General features: G+C 31.9%; 1 protein-coding gene across 1 annotated transcript in view; it reads left to right on the top strand.

Annotated features, from left to right (window-relative positions):
- The first annotated feature begins 6,188 nt into the window (after nt 1-6,188).
- Nucleotides 6,189-22,732, top strand: part of LOC106473935 (protein crumbs-like) — a 72,865-nt gene continuing 56,321 nt past the window's right edge. Inside the window, exon 1 of the mRNA XM_013934628.2 lies at nt 6,189-6,320. The gene's annotated coding sequence lies outside the window, so the exon portion shown is untranslated. The remainder of the gene's footprint in view (nt 6,321-22,732) is intronic.

The raw sequence follows: 22,732 nt of genomic DNA on the forward strand, positions 1-22,732 counted from the left end.
CTGGATTGTGTGGATTGTTTATGAACAAAATAGAAAGTCACGCCATTAACACAGCTCTACACCCTCCCACACACTGGTTTAGATATGTCAACGATGTATTTTTTATATATTTGAAGACAATGTTACGTCTCTGTTCGTTTGTTAATTTCCCGCAGAAATTCTTCCCGAGAAACTTCAGCGATACAAGTCCTTTCTTAAATAAAACTAGTTTATTCTTTCTCAGTACAACTTTGCAATACACTTAAACACACGCTATAATTCTCAAGGAACGATTCACGCACTTTATTTACTACCGCGCTTGACTCAATTATCCGTATATATCTTCAATCTCTCTGTCTGCTATACCATTCCGATTCATTGTCTGGCGCACTTATATACAAAAATAGAGGGCGCCTAGCAACTACTGGATTATTCGTGATGTTCCCTGTTCTTTCTAGAACTCAGTACGTGTTACCAGAATCATGTGACTTCCGCTGTCGTAACAACAACAACTATCAACAGTCATTTCTACAACACGTAAACAACATTCACCATAACATCAAATTCACTCATGAAGAAGAGAATTAAAAGCAGGTTTTAAATTACATGAACATAACAATAGAAAGAAACTCCAGCAATTTTAACACGAAAATTTTCCAAAAACCTGGTAATGATAGCAATTATATAAAGTGGAACTCAGCCCAATCAACATAACAAAAAATTGGCACGTTATCATGCTTTTACAACACAACATTCAATTTACAATAAGAACTAGAATCAATACCTGATACATTTATTAATAAATGTCACTTTCCTAAACATATTGTCAACCTTAGTCAAATATAAAAACAAACTCAATAGCAGAAAGAAAGATAGGGAAAACGACATAAACTCCATGAAAGTAACAAAATACACAAACCTCTACTATATAGGTGTCTTACTGCATCATGCCTATGTAACCAAAAACATCATAAACATTTGGAAACAAGCATAAAAAATAGATAGCTCATTGTGTAGCTTTGTGCTTTACTTTAAACAAACAAACAAATCCACCAAGAATATTAGGTAGGTCCGATTTATAACGCGAAGACAGGCAGTATAATTTATTAACACTTTAAATGATATTTAATTTAACTAATTTGACTGGGTTTTAAATTAAACAATAATCAAACGCGATACATAATACAAAACAAGCAACTTTTAGTTATATCAGAGACAGTACAATATGTACATATTTATGTTGAACCAAGGACAGTCACCTTTCACTGGGCTAGCAAACTGGCCAACACATTTTCTTCCCAGTAACTTCCAATGGGTCAGTGATAAGTTACAATGCTAAAATCCAGAGCTCAATTCTCCATGATTGACAGAAGACAGTTAGCTTACTGTGTTGTTTTGTGCCAAAACTAGCAAGATATCTACTTGTGCTATCCATATGACTTTCCTTTCTTATTCAACATAGGGAAGGCCGTAACCTTAAGATATCATCAGACCTACTAATGAAGAGCCCTAAGTTTGTCTGCACTCTTTCACAATGTGCAGCATTATAGCAATATTACTAACAGTGAAACAGATATTATCTCTAGAGAATATCAAAAGAAAAAAGGCAACCAGAATCGGATCAAGTTAACCATTTTCCCGACCATGTGTTATGAGAAAACTGCATACATTCAGAGTAAGTGAAAAATCTTGAATTTTTTTTTTGCATTAAAATGAGAATGAAGAAATTCCATGGTGTGCTTGCATACCAAAAAGACTCAGCTTATTTTCTGATGGAAATGACTAACAGTAATAGTGACTTGGATTATGCATGCACCCTGCAAAAAAAATGATATTGTTGTTTCGTGTGCATAATGCTATCTTTGTAAGTTAAAATTTTAATTCAGTTGTTTATATGCTAAAGAAAGGTAATTATGATGATGACGAATTGATCTAGAAAGTTCGTAAAGGAAATAGAAAACGAGAATGATATAAATGCCAGAGTAAATGAAGCAGTAAACAGTGCCCCAGGGAGTCATCATGGGTCCTAGGGAAGAACTGATATGTACACCCACCCACCCCAAATAGTTTTAGAAATGATGCCACATAAACGAATAAGTGATCGAAGGCACAGTTAATATTTGCTTAAACGTTTGTAATGATTTGATTTGCTTTATTCTCATTTTAACCCACTCTCATGGGGCCTGAGGAAATATTTTCTACCTCTCCACCTCTCGGTGGGCCTGGTAGTGAATCGATGAGATGTTCAGTTTTGTTTTAATAATGAATTAGATCATGAGAGTTAGTGCTTCTGTTTGTCAGCTAGCGTGTTCATTGTCGATTGATTAGCGAAAGCATTCTACAAGTAAATTTATAAGAAATTTAGGCATATGTATTATTAGTCTCGGAATATTTGTGGAAACATTGTTTCTAAGGTTAGACCTAAAATTTGCGTACCATGTATTGTAGAAAACGCTATTGAAGAAATAAATTAATTCGTTACTGTTACATGGACCAGACGTGTTATTATTTCTACATTTGCCAAAGTTTCTCTAACCTAAAACACCATTTACTATTAAATATGAAATAGAAGAACCAATTTGGTCTACACCTGTTAGTATTACTGCTGTGCTATCTGTAACTGTTACATATTTATGGACCACTCCAACCATGGACACTATCAAATTAAATTCCATAATTTATTTTATCAGATCAACAACATAACTCAATTGAGGAATCATCAGATTATGATATAATGGTACCATGGAAGCCATATAAGGTTCAGTCTGAAATAGTTTTTAGAGTGAATGGGTTGAATAGTGAGCAACAAGTCATTCAACAAGAAATTAATCAACTTTCCAGCTGAGATTTGCAATAAATATCAAGCATTGGCAACTGTCTTATCCAACAGGTACATGTATATGCTAATTATATTGTGGACCCAAATATGTGTATGAATATTTTTGAGAAATATTTTTTTTCAACCTAAAATCAAAAATAAACACCTTATATATTTCAAATTGTTCTGTGACACAGTGTCAGATCATTCTTTTTTTGTATGAAAACTTGGTGAGTATTTTAACTATAGAATATGTATTTCTTAGATGCAAATCTAGATTCTACAGTTCAAAGTACTACATAGTTATGGTATATGAAGATACCATGCATTATAACTTCTTGTAATATTGTAGCATTTATTTCAAATTTATACTTTGTTCTATATATGGCCAGGTTTTACATAACACTTGGTCTTCAAAACTAATAAGCTGGTTTGGTTCTTGCTACCTTTGTTTCTTTGTCATTCTCTAGAGATAATACCTACTCTGACTGGGAAGATATTGCTCAATGCTGCATATTGTGCAAGCAATGTCTTTCAATGGTAGTAGTTCAGGTGATATCTAAAGGTTACAGCCCTAACTATATTGTGATGAAAATTAGAAGTCATATGGGTAGCACTAGTTGTTCTGTGTAAATGCAAGGTTTTTTGCGTACTATAGAACATTGTATTTAAACAGTTTGTAACAGGATCTTGAAGAGTCAACCATTGAGAGTATCTAGTAAAGGAAAAAGTCAGTCATATTATCAAGCAAGTGCACACACTATGTTTGTGTTTAACGTCTTAATAAAGAGTGTGCATCTTGTATTATATGTTGTGTCCAGTCTCATTAGTTCAATTTAGAACGAATCAATTAGTAAGAGATTTAGATATATCACTTCATACCTGATATATTGAATAAATCCTCTGTTATCAAGTGAGTCTATCTAATATAGTTCTGAAGTGAAATTTCACCTGAATATACCAAGGAGGTAACAATTCTATGGATTCATGATTGTATCTTACTCTGCCTTGATGAATATATGGCCTACTGAATAATTATTTTCTACAGTTAGTGCAATATACACCAGGGCTTGGCTCCTTGTCTTTTTCATCTTATTACCTTGGCAATTATCTGGCACATGAAATTTAGACACTATCTGGATCAAATTTGATTCTGTGGTACGTGATGGTATCATGTCCTTTCTACGTTCCCGTAGTTAATATGTGAACGTACTGAAATCGCTGTATTTTCTTTCAGCTACATTTGGATGTGGAAAGTAGTTCAAGTAAATTCATCTTACTTAAATTTCTAGCTAGTTCTCTCTGGGACCTTGTTCTTTAATTGGCAACTAACTGAGTTTTTTTGCAGGGAAGCGAGCATGTGACACACAGGAATAGACATCTGTGTTTTCTGTAAGTGATTTGGATAATTGTCCGGTTTTTCCTCTACCCCAGCACTTGAACATGAGTAGACAAAAGTCAGGTTGAGAATAAGTTTCATGTGCAAACCTCGCTTAAATTGCTGTTGGATTATCTTGAATTAAAAGTCAGGTTCTTCCCTATAAAGTAGATTTCAAGGAAATCTTTTTTCTTTGGAACTTTTAGTAGACTGAGAGATACTGATAAGATTTATGACTTAACTTTTCATTAAAGCTGTTTGTAAGATTTAACATTATTTTCGGATAGAAGCGATCTTAAGATTTTTTTGTTTTCAAATACTATTGTAATTTTCTTTTTCATTGAGATGGTTCTTTGAAATTATTTGGTGAAAACAAGGTCAAATACATTTCACTTAATGATAAATAACAAATTAGTTTATTTCTTCCTTAAGTTGTGGCCACAGACTACTATCGCTTGTGAACAATTGTAGGCCCTAGTTGACAAATAACGTTTTCACTTTCTAAATTTACTCTCCGATGGCTCAGCACTAAGTCTGAAGGCTTATAACAGGCTTTAATACTTGTGGTGGATGTAACACATATAGCTCATTGTGTAGTTTTGCGCTTAACAACAAAGAAACATATATTGAAATTCAACAGATTTAATCACTAATGGCACTAAGACTAATGTACAAATAAACTTACTTGTACAATTTCACAGCTAATCAATCAAGTTACTGAATGTATGTGATAACTAACTCTGATCGAAATACTTCATTGAGGGAGTGGCACTAGCAACTGAAAACTGTCTGAATGCTCCAATGATAGACATTTTGCAAAGCCTCTAACTCACTAGTATTTCTAAACATTCTTTATTTTCTAGGACTACTTTTATAAACTTACTTAATCGTAACGTCACGCATCCTCTAGCTATCATCTAAATTACAACTATGAAAATATAGCTTACAGTAATATCTTTTTCTAACTTTCGGGTTATTTTCATTTTGTAGTACCTCTTAGTTGTACCTTACCTTATAGAGAGATGAGGTAGTGGTGGCATATATTGGATCGATGAAAGAGACCTCAATACGGTTTCACTTCCTTTCTCTCTCTTTCCAGTCCGACACAGCCACAATAGATACACTTGCCTTTGTTTTATTATTTTATTTGTTGTTGTGTTGTTATCTGTTAATAAAGATTGTTTTTGTGCTCCTTCGATGGTTCAATTCTTTTTTCAGATCCACTCTGTTAGAGATTGGAGAGATAAAAATCACATACCTCATAACTTGGTGTCTTTCGAACCTCCAGTTAGCGGGTCCTAACTATAACCGACTGAAGAAAATCCGTAAGCCGGAAAATATAAAATATGGATTTCAGAGTTGATGCTGCAGAAGACCAGGCTACGTTTACTATGAGTTGTTGTATTAAATTCGAAAACTTAACAAATATCTGTTTTATAGAAAATGTATTAATCGTTTTCCGAACGTTGAGGTGAACGAAACTAAAATTTTAGATTTCTATAATTATCGCACTAATATTATGTAGATAAATACTCGATATCGTATAGGTAGGGTTTATTTCTGTCGTTATTGTTATTTTTCTGAGTGGAAAATTACATAATGGGCTATTTACACTCTGTCCACCGCAGGGAATCAACCCACGATTTTATCACTGATAGTCCATAAATTTACCGCTGCTCCTCCGTGAAATTTGAACTCGTTTATTATATTAATTATTTTAATTATATTACGTTTCTGCTTATGACTGAATTTGAATATGTTTTTTTAGAATTATTAAAGATTGATAATAAGTTAATGTTATATATATATATATTCACTTATTTCACCTGATATTAATCTACATGAATGTAAAGCTTTTAAAGAAAAAAGAAATAGCAAGACAACGACAGTAAAAAAAAAGAAGAATAAAAAAAACTTATTCAAGTTTTAATTTTAAAGTTTTAAGTATTTCCCCCTATTGGATAAATACTTTTATCACGTGATTATTTGACTTCCGGTTAAGTGGGAGCAGTTGTGATTTAGATTTGAGTAAAGCTTATTGTTCTTAGTTTTTTCATTTATTGTTAATGATATATTTGTTGTTCTGGTTCTCAGTTATGGTTACATATTTTGCTAAATATTTGACGATTTTGACATGAAACAGTGGTGAGTACAGTTGCTACGAAGGAATATGAACTGTTTTGCAGGTTATGTGTGTGTAATTTATTAGTTGTATGTCCTAGGGCAATGTACTCTCTCTTTCTCTGTCAAAAAAATGTACGTAGCCCATTTTTTCGGTTAAGCGCTTTTGTAAATTTTTGACCAGGCTTTCTCAGCCTCTGTGAGTGTGAATGCTAGTTATAGTAGTACGAGCATTTAAAAATAAAATCATTGGTGAAAGGTTTCAAAAAATCTGAAATATACTTATAAGTTGTATAGTAAAAAGTAAAATTAAAAATTACACCTGCTTATTCAAAAGTTATTGTCTTCTCTGTAAATTGGAATGCTCTAATTTATGTGAGAGTCGAGTAGATGTATTAACAATATACGTTATATAGCTAAAAACGATAACATTAACTATATAATAGTAATATTCAACTTGTAAAAATTATAATTGTAACTTAAAAGTTAATAAGTTCCATCATTTGTATTTGCAAATTACACACTAACACAGCCACAGTCAAATGATGGCACATTTTATAATCATTATTATTGAGAGTGGAAGTCAATTGAATCAAAACCAGGCTTTAAGATTTTTTTTAAATTAGAGAATGGGACACCCAAGATGAACCAATAAGTCCCATTTTGTCCCAAAACATTATGTTATGTTATAAAATAACATTGTAAAAATCTAATAGAATAACTTTGATAAGTGTTTATGGCATGAAAGTGTGACTTAATTATTTCACGTGGTATAATTATTACAAATTTCTCAGTGTAGTATATTGAAACATCCCTTTGTATTAGAATGCACTTATTTTATTGATACAGTCAAAAAGCATACCATACATTCTTGTACGTTTACTGAAATTGTTGAACAGAATTATGATGCAAGAAATTTATAATATTAAACTGTAAAGTGCAGTTTACATATTCTGAAGTTAAATACCTCACAGTGTAGTTAGTTGTGTTACTATGGTAAAAACAAATGACTTCTTTATAATTGACTTAGTAATAGTATGAAAATGCTCATGAATAAATGTATAGTATTCTTTCAGGAATTGATATTTCATTCATTCTCAGTGCATAATTTAACATGCATAATCATTGAGTTTTCAAGATGCATTAGAAAATAACATTTTATACGTGTAACACTACAGTGCATGTAAGATGTACAGATTATTATAACTTGGATCGCGTGTTTCATATAGAAAGGACTCCATTCAATAGAGTGACTGAAAAAATTATATTGGCATGGTGTCAGATAAGTTCAAGCCATTAAGACACTGCTCTGTTGCTAATAATACAGTTAATAGAACTTAGGTTGAGGTTATATATGTTAATTTTCAGAAAGCCTTTGTTAAGGTGCTACAGAGGTGATTTAACTGTTAAGTTCAGAACTTTCAAATGAACTGAAAAATTAAATTCAGGAATTTTGATAAAATCTTAACATTTATAAAAAAAAAGATCCAAAAGGTACAGAAACATTAAGAGAGGATCAGTATGTTTTATAGAGTATTCTTAACTGTAAGTACTCAGTTATACACTCATGTTTTCTTCATATCTGGCGGCAAAAATTTTCAGCTGTCATATTGGTTTTATGTAATCTGTGCTTTAGAAGGGACATGTAACAAATACTGAAAGATGATTAGATAACATGTTCACACTAGTTGCCCTTCCATCCTTTTATTTTCAACTGAACAATAGATAATGTCATACTACACCATGGAATTCATTTTAATTTTGTGATTGGTTAGAATTGAGATTCTTATTTGCATAAAGCACATCTTGTATCATGTTTTGGAGAATATGGTAAACTATGATACTAATAAAAAGAACTTCTGGCCTCTGCTGAAATGGAGCAGCTAACCCTTGCTTCTTGCAAGGTGACAGTGCCAAGAAATCCAGACCTTTATGAGTATAATACTGAACAAATGTTAAATCCTATATTAACAATGGAACAAGATGGTTAATTGTAACATTAAAACAAATAATAGGTTTGGCCAGATAGATCTTCGTTCCTATTAAGATTTAAACTGTTCTTCTTTCCCTACTTTGTATCACAAGTGTCTAAAGGTTTTAATTTCAAATTTTAAAAGGTTTGAAACTTTTCATTTTTCTACTTAATAAAACTCCTGTTAATTAGAAGAAAGGAAATTGATGTACTTGTAGAAGGTATAGGGGAACCATCCTAGTAGTCCTCCTTTGAACCCATTCCAATAAGTAAAATATCCTTAGATAAAAAGACCAGAATTGTACACAATATTTCAAGTGAGACTTAACTAGTGATGTGTATAGAGACATAATTATATTTCTTCATTAGTAGTAAATATGTATGTAATTGCACCCTAAAATTCAATAGGCTTTATTAGTAGCAAGAGAGCAATACTAAGCTTGGATGAATTATCCACCACTATGCCTAGATCCTTCAGTCAAACTGTTGTATTGAGTGGGTTCCCATCTATATTAAACATGTGATCCACAGTATGACAATTGAAATGCATTACCTTATACTTACAGGATAATTATAGGTCATTTCCCAGATATTTGTCAAACTTGCAAATTAATTTAAGTCATTCTGTAATATATTAATATCCTCAATATTGCTAAAATACCCAAGAGTTTAATGTATCAGGAAACTTTACTAGTTCACCAATTATGCCCTTATCAATATCATTAATGTAAATAGAAAGAGCAGAAGAAAAATGACAACTGAGATATTCTCTTAGTAACAAGGGTCCAGTTTAACTGGACTGCATTAATTACAACTTTTTGCTTTCTTTCATCCAATCACCCTACGATTCTGTTATTATTATGTCACATCCACAACCAATGTGATTCTTTTACCCACTGTATTTTACAGCATATAAGATGCACCCCTATTTTAGCAAAGAATATTTAGGGGAAAAACATTGGAGTGTGTCAAAGCATTTTTCTGTCCTTGAATGGGATTCTTAACCAACAGAAAAAGCAGAATTTACTGTTAGTCTCTCTAGGGTAAGGATATGTAAGTAATAGATTATTTTTTCAAATGACAAGCATATTTCAGTTGGTGTTTGTTGTGGATATCAGTGTCCCCAGCAAGTAAACTGTACTGGCCTGATGTTTCAGTAAGGAAAAAGGTCAGAGTATCATTTGCATGAGAGCAGTTTCAGAACTATTGCACATTGCAAGTAGGAACTGTAGTATACAGTAGTGTTCATGAGAATTCAGAAACACTACTACTTAGCACTGAAGAGCCTGGTAAACTGCTCAGCTATACTGACGCTAATCGTCTTTTATTGTTATTATATATTATAAATCCACTCATATATTTAAAAATTTTTTTTCATTAATTGTAAGCTTAGGTTCTTGTTAATGGTAGTAATTGAGGTGAGACTGTCATTCTTGTTTATATTTTCTTTTCCCCCATACAGTGTCATTTTAATGTTATGATATGAAATGGGAGATATCAGAGACAGATTTTTGGTATGTAGATTTGCATTCTGTATGTAAGGTCTGTACATGTATAATGGGAATGACTTCTATATTGCATAGATAGAAGTTTGAGTCACTTGTTCATTTTTAGGTTTGTTGTAAATACACATTCTTAGTTTAATCAGTATGATTTTTTGTTAATAGAAAATATTTTCAAGGCAGTACATTAAAGTACTTTTTCACATGTCTGTATAGGAAGCATGAAAGTTTTATCCTGATTGACTTGTTGTTGTCCGAAGTACATTATATGTAGGTGTGCTTTGTTTGGTGGAAAGTACGTATAAGCCACAGTGATATAAAGTAAGTAAAAAATGTACATTGCATGAAGAGAATTCAATACCTGTTTCACATCCTGCTAATTAAACACAGGAAGTTTGACATTTGATATGAGGTGTTGTTATATGTGGGTTAAGCAGGAAAAGCCAGTGTATATTTGTTTTCATCCACTTTGTGATACAAAAGAAAAATAATATGATATATTTTTAAAACTGTTTTTTGAACTAGCTAAAGTTGGTGTGCTGTTGTCTGGGTACTATAAATTTTAGCAAAGTGTTGTGAGAAACTGCAATGATCTCCATTTCTGGCTATACTGTTTCTCATTCATGAGGGATAGAAGTATACAAATTAAATATTTAGGCATGATAAAATAACACATTTTTATTTTTGCATTGTAAATAATGTTGAATATCTTTATTAAAATAATATTAAAAACAGTATATATGCAATTGCTTGCAATATAATTTTTGCATAGAATATACTCGTTTTTAGATTTATTAACCTTATACCAGTGCAAAACTTGCATTAAGGTGTTTACAGCACCATGAGTCACCGGTAGGTAGTACACAGCACATATAAGATATAACTGCACTTCGTATCTCCAAGGTCCATATTAAAGCGTTTATTTTGTACAGATGGCTATAATAAAGCCAAGCCTTTCATACCACTGGTAGAGCACAGATGCCATGTTAAAAGGACAACTGAAATAAAACAAGTTTACATGATTAAATCACTTTTTATTTTAAAATTACATCTAGAGACTGGCATTAAATTTATCATTATGAGTAACTGAAGCCAAAAACAAAGTAATTGAAACTTATTTCATAAATAAAAAAACTGTCATTTGATTATTATTATTTAATTCATAGTTTGCACCACCAGAGGTACACTCAAGAGAAAGCTGTCAATGCAGTCATTCTGTCATAAAACATAGCATAAAGCCATAAAATTAGCAGTATCTAAGATCGATTTTACAATGAGGCTTTACTTTTCTATTGGATAATTAGAGAAATCACTTATGCTGCATATGTGTTAATGATATTTTGCTGCTTATATAGATGTATATCTATTTAGATTATACAGTTGAAGTTCTGATCTATGTTAACAAAATCCTTTGAACAAATAGCATAATATAGATTATGAGATGGGCTCCGAGATCGTATAATTACGAATTATCTTAGAATCTTAAAGAAGTACATGTGAGTCACACATATGAGGAAAAAGAAGAATTAAAATATTAATTAGATTTTCATTTTCATGATTTGTTAAAACCAACTGTTATTGTGTACACATTAAAGAAAAAATAATTTTGAAGCCATTGGTGCTCATTTATGACACACACACTTAATTTTGGATAATAAAGTTGCAGTGAATTGGACACTCACTACAAATGTATGTGATAAAACAGCTTATATTTTTAGTACTTCTGTGTTCTTCATACAATTAGTTTATTCCTTGATCTCTTAACAGGCATAAATTAAATGTTTTCAGGTAATCGAAATTATTATCCTTTATTCTATACTATTATGTAATATAAGTGCCCCATAAACAGTCATTATTATTTCAATTCAATATGATAAAATATCATTCATGTAATATCAAAAATAATATAAAATGCAAAGCCAACTGCAACATTAGGATGAACTATTACCATGGTGCCAGCCACTTGATATTTTAATCACTTTCAGATCAATGTCAACATTAGGATGAACTATTACCATGGTGCCAGCCACTTGATATTTTAATCACTTTCAGATCAATGTCAACATTAGGATGAACTATTACCACAATACTAGCCACTTGATATTTTTAATCACTTTCAGATCAATGTCAACATTAGGATGAACTATTACCATGGTGCTAGCCACTTGATATTTTTAATCACTTTCAGATCAATGTCAACGTCACGATACATTGAATAATAAAGCATTAAAAACAAACACAAAATGTTATTCATGGATTGAAACTGCTGTTTGAATTTTACTGATCATGTAGCACTCCCCCAGGGTTTACTGTGGCAGTCACTGACAGAACACAACTTTCTGCAGCTTTTTACCCTTTCGATATTGGTCACAGGTGAAAGGCCATGTCATCTCATTTGCTGGCTCACATTCATAATTTTATTTAACTACTATTTCATGAATTTATGTCAATAAGTTTAGTATCAAACTGTAGATTATAATTCAAATTTTAGAACTGTACATTACTCAATTTGTTAATATAAAAGTAAATATTAAAAACACAGATAAACATCGATTTTGTGTGTCATGTGGTATGTTGAATGCAGCACTGTGTTTGTGAAATCAAAATACAAAGTCTATAGTTTTGAACAAATTAGAAACTCAAATTACAGATATTTACAAGCTAGAATATAAAATAAGAAGGTCTTATCTTTTCTATTTGCTAATATATTGCTCACATAATAAATCAAACACAGTGGCACCCTGCCCACCTCTTTCCATTTTTGTAAATGCTCCCTTTTATACACTTCTATACATGACACGAATAACTAATCAGCAGCTCAGAATGGCTTTCTCAGCCATTTTAATGGACTTGGCTCCATTTCTTTCTTTTGAACAAAGATTTCAATGAGGTAGGTTGTGTCTTTAGTCTGCTCGAAATTTCATATTTTTTAGACCCAAATAAAGCTTAATTATAGTAGCATTATATGGTACTGATGTAGTAATTTGTGATTTTTGAGTTATTCAAATGCATATATAAAACTTAAAAAAAAATATTTTGTTTCATATCCTCCTCGTGCAAAATTTTTAAATGCTTAGCAACTTGCAGCAAGCAACAACCCAGTACAAAGGTCATAACTAGAAGAGATAATTGTTTGCTTTACTTCTTTATTTACTGTTCTGTACGTATTTCAAAATAGCAATAATCTATATATGTAATGTATAATAATTGAAATGTGACTATTTTACAAAATACTAGTCGACTAAAACACAGCCAAGACAAGTTACTTTGTACAGACCAAAGATCATCTTTATGTTAGTTGATATGGTAACATGAGTGCACGTGAGCCGCGTTGTTGTAACTTCTTTATTGTTAGCCAGGCACGGGTGAAAGGTTAATATAATAAAAAATAATAAATATATATAAATTTATAACGTTATGAGATTTAAGCTATTTATTCATTCTAGAATAAAAGAGGCATAATTTATGTTTATTTCCTAATTTTTTATGGTGGTTGCGAGATCGGTCAAATCTACCAAACCTGTACAAAGTTTAATTACTGAAAATAACAGATAGAATATAAAGTTTTTTCTTAAGAAATGTTTGATAACTATCGACATTATAAATATTTCACATGTGAAATTTCAAAAATTTCTGATGCATAAAAGTATTTTTAATCTTAAAATGGAAATTACTTTGCATGATAAGCAGGCAAGATGTGAAAAAAAAAAGGCATGAAAGAAACTTTGCTTTACAAACCTTAAGACTTAATACGAAAATCAGATATTTTGCATATGAAAGCATTGTAATGTTTACTGATAAACTGCCAAATTCCCTCAACATTCGCTTACTAAGTTAAAAGTTATAGCATGAAAACTATAACGAGCACAAAATGGTTACGAGGTTGGTCCCAGGGACCAATCTGAAAGAGTTAACTTAGTCATGTATTATTTGATATTGGAATAACATTGACTGTTTGTTTTATTATATAAAGCTAGTAAATAGTCTGCATTTTACATTTTATTTAAAACAAATTGCAACAAGAATATCACAAATTATGTGTTTGTTTGTAGCAGCAAAATCTAACATTAGTGTTACCAGTAATTAAACATGTTTCTCTTTACTCTGTTAGAGAAGATACTAAAACTACAGTGCCTAGTGAATCTCTGAGGTGAGGACATTTTGGGCTCCTCATTGAGGCAGTAATGTTGTAATCACAGAAATCCACCAAGTGGTCTTCAGTCCATAAATACTGTTCCTACTTCTCAAATAATAAAAAGATAGATACATTTAACACAACTCTCCACTAACAGTTAGTATATACAGCAGTTTTTGCAAAAATATGGAATCATAGTTATAAATGTTATGATAGCAAATGCATATAGGAGTCTTACCTATTGACTCACTTGATTTTTTATCTTTGATGCTGAGCTATCACAATCATGAAATTTGTACTTTGTATTCATAAGGTACATAATGGTTATTAAATCTTTTATTGGAGTTTGATAAGGTGGTTGTTTAAATTGATTTTTCTCACCAGGGATTTTAGTTTTATCAAGTAGACATTTCCTGCTATTTGTTCTGAAATTATTTGATCAACTGTATGTATGCAACTTTTAAACTTTCTATTCAAAGTCTGCATTAAGGTTTATTATAATTAGGACATCAAATTACTACCTTCTTTTCTGTGAAGTAAAACAGTATTTACTAAAATTATGTCATATCTGATGTGTTGTCTTATTTCCTTGAAAGCGAAGCCGTAAGTCATACTTTGGGTGTATTATGGTGTAGTTTATACAATTTATGTGTGTACCATGTTTTATTACCTCATTTTACTAAGATTAACTTTATGGAAATATAAGCATCTCTAAATATTTTGTGTATTTACAAAAAGAAACTCTGTTCGTTCTTTGAATTTATGCTATTGGCTTTCTAGATATTGTATATGTAGACATAAATGTATGGCAGGCTGAATCAATAACAAAACAGCATGAGAATAGAAAAATTAGAAATGTGAGGTTCTCTCGAGTATTAAGGAATGGAATAATGTAAACTATTGTATATCATCTCATACTTCTCAGTGTTTCAGTTCTGAGGGATTTATATTTTTGTTTATCCTTAGTTTCCACTACAACATTTTCAACAAAATAAACTCACTGTAGGAAAAATTTTATGCTAGTATTTTAGAAGTAAAATAACTGAATGTAAATTCTGTCAAATCAGAAGTTCTTCAACTAATAAGTTTTAAAGGTTTGTAAAAGTTACTTATTTAAAATTAAAACATATTCTTTAGATTACTTTAATATATTAAAACAAATTATGCAACATAATCACCTGAAAATGTTTAATAAAATTTCCTGTTTTATTTAGGTTACAACTCACAATGACTTGCAAATTGTCTCTATAAACCAATGCCAAACTTTTATATTTATAAAAACCACTTTACTTCATTTCTAAGAAATATAACCAAAAATAGTTTAAAGTTACAAAACAAATTACTTCTAAAACTAAACATGCCTTGTATTTTAGTGAGTGTCAAAGATATATAATTTGCAGTGTGTTGGACAAACTCAAACTACAAAATGTGAGCATATTTGTTATCATAAGTCTTCTATCAACAACCCCCTCCCCTGTAAAAAAGATCCTGAATTAGCTGAATACTTAAATTTACTTGAATATTACACTTACAATCATACACCATTTGTTTTAAATGGCCTGTCTTAAGAAGCTTATTGAATGGAAATACTGACAATGATATTGACCCTATTATTTTTAACCTATGCCTTATTCTACATTTTCTATACTTCTAAGTACCTTTATTATTTTTTTCTATTTTTGTGTTTCCATAACTTTTTTCTTTGAATCAGCTTCAGTTTTTCAAATTTCCAAGTTAATATTTATTATTTTAGTTTCAATAATAAAACACTACTCCATGTTCTTTACACATTATTGTCCTACATGTTTTTTTTCTTGCACCACCACCACTGAACCTTTTCTGTGCATTTCACACTTGTAGTTTCTTGTGGTTGATCAGTTTTTATTCATAACTATGACTTCATCTTTCTGTTAAGAAAATATTTAGCAATTCCACTGTATATTTTGGCTGTTTTTACAGTTTATGGTCTGGATAAAAAAAGGAGGTTAAATATACATAACAAGAATTAAAAATTATAAAGATTTAATTTTACATTCCCATTCTGAAAATAATATTTGAGTGTAATGATTAGTACTAATCAGTAGTGGAAAAAACATTGCTTACAAGATGATGCAGTTTTAGTAACACTTGTGCTATTCCATTATGGGATTGAACCCTTTGGAGCAGACATTAATTGGGACTGTATATACAAAATCTGACACATCTATATGTACTTTTCCAATTTAAAAACTGTTTCTGACAAAAATAAACTAGGGGAACTATAAGGAAGTATAAATATTATGTATTTTAGAAACAAGCAAGTAACAAAAGTAAAAAATTGATCCCCTTGATCTTACCCTTAAACTTTCCTGTTGATCCCAGAAAAACTGAATGAGATATTTATGTCAATTAATTTGTCTTGCAGAGCTTTGGAATAACCTAATTTAACAGTAGACCCCATCTTTACCAATAGGTTATCAGATTATTGTTATGAATAATACAGAGTAGCAAAATTAGAAGGATCTCAAGTTCTCTTTGCATCTTCCACTGTAGTATTAGCCAGTTTTGCAATCTTACTGATTTCTTGAGCTTAGAAAGAAAAGGTGTGATCATTTTTGCTATTTTCAGCTGCATTTGGGTAACCATCCATTATGCCTTGAACCTATCGTAATAATTTTGACCTTGGTACTAATCTTATTGGGCTTCAATCCATAAAATTCTAGCATGGGAACTTAATATGAACAAGCCACAGGTGGTTACTAACGGAAACATATAGCCCTCCCCATGACAGGAGTTTAGCCTTGTAATATAAATGATCATACAAAGGTAGAATTATTGCTTTTTGAAAATAAGCTTTCAAGGTTTGATGTTTGATCTCTAATGTAAAAGCTAGTTCCTAATCTTCCATTCAGGATTATAATGAAAAGTCTAGAGTTTGTCCACATTTCTAACCATTTTAATAACCTGAATTACATTTTATTAAAATTTTCACTCATTACAAAGAGAATAATTTTTAGGTACTAAAATCTGCTTTCATAATTAAAACTTTTTAAAACCATACAAAATAATTTTTTATGATAAACACAAATGCAGGGAACAATGTCAAAAAAAAAGGCCTAAAAAGGGGGATCTGTTCAATAAAAAAATAGTGTACTTACATTTAAAATCAAAATAATTTTATTCTCAACAGAAGGTTGAAGGCTTTTAAACATTATCACATACAAATAGTTTTCTTCCAAAGAAAACTGTATTCTTCTCAGCCAACTCGCATGTTCCATTTAAGTTCTCGTAGCTGAAGTGCATGATGTTAGTTCTCAACATATAAAGTAGATTTTCCACTGATAAAACTATAGAATTTTTAAAGTTTTTCCTAAATTTAAGAAAAGCATCATCTTCACTACTTCTGCACAGAAAAAGTGCCCAGTGTTTAATGTCAGTCTTAAACTGTTTACAGCCCTCTTTGTATACAAGAAGAAAGTTAATTCAGTGCTGAGATCAGTTTATTTATATTACAAATACATATCTTAATAACTGATGTTATACAAGACACTTATTCTTTAAAGAAATTGAGATTTGTTGCAAGTACAAAACTGGATATGTGATAGTTATTTGACTTGAAACTCTTTTAGGTTGTTTTTGTGTACTTTTAATGCATAATTTAATGGAATAGTATGTGGTTGTGATTTAAGTAATATTAGTATGTATTACAAATTTAGCTTGTAGATGTGGTCATATGAAATCATTATTTAGTATAGTTTCAATGGTTGATATTATCAATGCTGCCTGGAACCTGTTGAACCCATTGAGTGTACATACCATAAATATTAATCTAATCAAAGAAACACTTGAATCATGAAGAAGTGTAAGAGCATGCTAAGAAATGAAACTTAGTTTAGAAGCAGACAGTCCTTAATGAATAGCAAATGAAAGATTTTAAAGGAATATAAAGTTCAGGCAAAGTTATATTTCACATTTATGCTGCGATATTTTTAATTAACTGTGTATAAGGTCCCATACTAGGTGTCTGAGCCATAATTTTAAGGACTTGTAACACTAAAATTTGAGGTTCAATCCTTGCATTCAGCACAGTAGAGATAGGCTATTGTGTACTTTTGCACTAACAATAAATAAAAGCAGTAGATAATATCATTTAAACAAGTTGAGTGAAAATAGATACTTTTCAGATTATTTGGATAAAAATGTTTTGTTTTCCAATGAGTGTTTTCACTTAAAATCCTATAAGGTAGCAACTACTGTATTCTATCAGAAACATCGCAGAATTAAGTAACGTTCAATAATTTAGTCAGAAGGGACAGTGGGCTTTTCATGCCGAGTTTTAAGATATTTTTTTGTTTTTCAAAGGGTTACAGTGGTAAAAAATATCGATTTATGACGATAAATTATTCTACTGGTTATTATTAACCCATTGACTGGTGATTCACCCTATATGGTACTATCCGCCTCCGGCAGTTGAGTAAGAGTGTGCTGTATACAGTGTACGGCTCGCAAAAATTCCGCGCACATTTAAAGCAGCCGCTGTCAAAAGGTTAAGCGTATACATAAGTTTAAAAACATTGGCTATCAGGTGATAGCTGATGGCCCGTCTTCGTGGTGACACAATAGTTGTAGCATATCAAAGAGAACAAGTGCTGTATGTACGTGTTGAATCACACTTAATAACCACAAGTTGTATCAAATATCTTTTGGTAATTCTCACAAAGAACAACTATATTAAATTACATTCACGTCTGTTATTTAACGTTTTAGATATTTTGTTCGCCGTTAACAAGAGTATCTAGCTACATAACCGAGTGGTTGAAAGGTATTTGTTTTTACTAGGGCGGCACTCGACCTTTAAAAAAGTAATATTATGTATTAGACTTTGAATATGATTATTATGTGCGAGGGCGTCATCGAGATTATATGAGGGAGGTTCGTTTCTGTTCGTGATACATCTTAAATATGTATACACACACACACGTAAAACTACACTGTTATAACGACATCTCGATAATTAAGAAGTTAAGTTGCAACAAATATCCAAGTTTTAAAAACGTAGTAGATACTATCTATTCGTTAGTTAATTCACGTTTGTGTATAGCTAGGTGTATGTAGGTGTGAACAAACAGCCACGTACATCCAAAACATATTTAGTTGCACCAGCGCAAGTGAAAGTATGGATCATTTATTTTGGCCAGAACGTGAACTTACAATATGGCGTTTGCGTGGTCAATATTGTGTATTCGCATTCACATTGTTCTGAGAAACAGGGCTGCTGACCGTTCTGAACATTTGAATACCCCATGGTTGTGCTAAGGTATTGGTTTTGTTAGTGACCTGTACGTGGCTATGATGACTTGTGGAGTTAATGTTTATTTTTGGTCCGAGATAGAATTCGCTCGCACTCTCCGAACTACCCCTAGGCGACGCCCCTGTTGGGTGTCGTATTGCTAAAGTTTACTTAACAAAAGATCTCATCAACTAGAAACAGAGTGGTTCTTTTGGGTGGTAAGGCAAGGAAAAGAAAATTCCGGTAATTGGTTCTTGAGAGCGTTGCATACATCGTTGGATAGGCCGGAATATGCTGTATCGAAATATGTAATCCATTTGATTATAACGTTTATCACTCGGGAGTTATGAACATTCAAAGTAACACAGGGTTTCGGAGTGGTCGAAACACCTTACCAGTAACGAATTGATTACCCCTTTTTGATTCATTGTCTGTTTGAGGTTGGAGACTTTATTCTTGATCTTCTCATCTGGCGGAAACGGAAGGCTATTACTAGTATCAGTACTATCCTTGTAAGCACTAAACCTAGTTTTCAGTGCCAATACAACATTTTGGACATGATAAATGGATTTGTTTCGACAAGGGCTTTTCAAAGGGTCCATTATGGTTACACCCACAACGGTGACACAGGTTGTAAACTGAACGTCTCAATACATTAATAATGGAGGGAATAATAGTGATATAGACTTTATGCAGTCACGTGATCAAAGTAAACACGACAACGATTTGCGGCCATGTCGGACATAAACATTATTCGTGAAAACGCAGCCTTTGCTACACATTCACCTAGTTCTCCGTTCATGTTTCACGAATTTACCAGCAAATTAGACAATATATGCAAGTCAAGATATGAATAAAACTACAGAAAAGTCGGTCTTGACATGAAAGAACCTTATTCCATCCCCTCAGCAATGTCAATCGCGCTAGATGCCAGTAAATCAGTCGACATTGCAAATGGAGGACCCGAGTTAGGCCTACAAACCATCGTTGAAGTCTCACAGGTTGAGAATATAGATATCGTAAGTTATTTAGTCCTGACAACATCTTTTTACATCGGAAAACAGTTCAAGGCTTATAAAAGCCTTGATGCTTACAAGTATTTTGTGTCCGGCTGGGTGCACGATGTCGGACCGTGGGAAGTGTACAAGACGTCCAACTACATAGCTTACTCGAGGATAAGTCGAAGTTTTTAGTAACTAGGCCTATTGTTTGTTTTATCAGTGGTAAATTTACAATCTAGATATACTACATCCTGTTGTATTGCATTTTAATACCTTCTATTTTGTAAGACTACTTTCTTCAGTACACATTACCATATATTTTACACAAATAAACCCTGGATTTTAAGACCACATTTTTGATAAAACTTTATTATCGTTCTTCCGCCTAGCACTGCTTGTAATGGTCTGTATCATAGTATTTAGATTACGAGAAACACCAAATATTTTCAAGCTACATATTTTATCAAGACCTGTCCAACATCATTGTAAAAAGTTACATTGTATATACAAGTAGTATTAAACAGATATAAGATGGTACGGCGATGGTTTCCAAGACTTGTCAGTGTTGTTTGAGTCTGCACGTTTTACTGCCGCAATCCATATAACTCTACGCACTGGACCTTTTTGGAAACCTATAAAACGATAACTCCGGATTCTTTGTCTGGTTGTTTGTACAACTAACTGCCGCACAGCTGATTGTCGTTTCAAATACTTGATCCCAAATTCCAATACCAGTAACTACACATTGATTACTAGATTGTCTCTCTGGTACATCAAAAATGGCGGTGTTTATTTTTCGGCTTGCCGGTAATGACGTAACACGCGTAAGGTCTATACTGAATTTCTAGTCATGGTCAGCGAGGTTCTGGAGCTACCTGCTGAAGATCTATTGGGTTCTGGTGTGAAAAGTAGGTGGGCGAAAAAGGCTTACGTATCGGATCCGCCAGTTACACAAGTGCTTCATTAATTATGGGGTTTCTGCTGCTGATATAGCCAGTCATAACTCGGTAAATTTTTGTCTGATCTTGAAAGTGTAAATTTTAATCGTCATATCTCATTGTTTGTTACAACTTATCGGATTGTTTACGTCCGATCCTAGTTGTAACACCTGTAGGTTTCACAATTGAACTACTTCAAAATCTTAAATGAACTTAAGTAATCACGAGTCCAATTAACATCAACTTCACTTTTGTTTACGTACCATTGTTTACACATTTTCTTGCACTTGCATTAATGTAACATTTCTGTAGTTTAAAAATGTGGCTTATTTCGCCAGTTTCGTCTTTTAGTTATTAACTGAAACCGACTCTACATTTCTGTCACAATAGATAAACTTAATTAGTTTAATAATTACTTTTGAGATATACCGCTTTGTAACAATGCTACAGAAGTAACTGCGTCTCTGAGAGAAATAATGCTGGTTTTATAACGATAATTTTACAGCTTTTAAAATATAAAATTGACTCTTATCTGCCAAACTTTAAACAGGTAACCAGTAAATATTAATGGGTCTTAAGACAGTATCTTATGTTTTTGAAAGAAGACCCCAAAAGCTTCCTTAATTTACAATACAATAGATTTTTCAATTTTTAATACAAATAAATTACATACTAAAAATATTGGCTTGCTAATTCACAGCGATGAGGAGCAGTGTTTATTGCTTCATAAGCCTTCAAAGCAACAAAACGTATTCATTGGTTTTGGATAAAATCAGTATCGTAGAAGTATTTTCGAATTGTGTGTGTTTTGCACACAAAGACCAACGGGTCAACTAGAGAACGGTTAACAATAAGTGATATAACTGGGAAAAAAAGAGTAAGTTTATATCATAATAAAGCATACCGCTTATTGAACTTTGGGGATATTTTTATATAAACACATCAAATACGTAACTGATACTCGTACTAGTCAGTGATCAGAATGTACGTGTAGCGTCAGTAACCGGCTGTCCATTATTGATTAGTAACTCGTGGATACTGAATATTATAAACATTACTATATTTTTTGAACCGTTCGTACAGTTCTAAGGCTAAAATATAATTTCTAAAACTTATACCGATAGTTAGTATTCTGAATCATACCTAAAACCTATATGTGTGTTTAAACTCAATGTTTTAACAAATCCCCTTTAAATATTTTGACACATACAAATTATGCCCCTGTGATCTTATTAATGTTAATAATTTTTTACCGTGCTTCGGATTTATAGATGATTTAAATAAAACTAATAATAATTTTACTTTACTTACTTAATCTAGTTTACACCATTACAGTGTTGTTCATGTAACTGATGATATAAATAGCGCCTAAATAACTGCTATAGCTGTCCTATCCCAGCCGGCCTTATGAGCCCTGGTATCAACAAAAGGCCTAGTCAGCACTGAATATGGTATGGTTGACATATTATTATTACGTATTCATTGTTTTCACTCATAAGTAAGTTCTTGAAATGTGAATTCGAAATGTGCCTTATTAAATCCTTCCAATATAATATATAAACCAACTTAATAACAATAAATGCAGACAAACGATTGTTTTCTACCTGTAGCATCAGGCG

The sequence above is a fragment of the Limulus polyphemus genome, unplaced genomic scaffold (assembly GCF_000517525.1).
Source record: "Limulus polyphemus unplaced genomic scaffold, Limulus_polyphemus-2.1.2 Scaffold135, whole genome shotgun sequence".
NCBI lineage: Eukaryota > Metazoa > Arthropoda > Merostomata > Xiphosura > Limulidae > Limulus > Limulus polyphemus.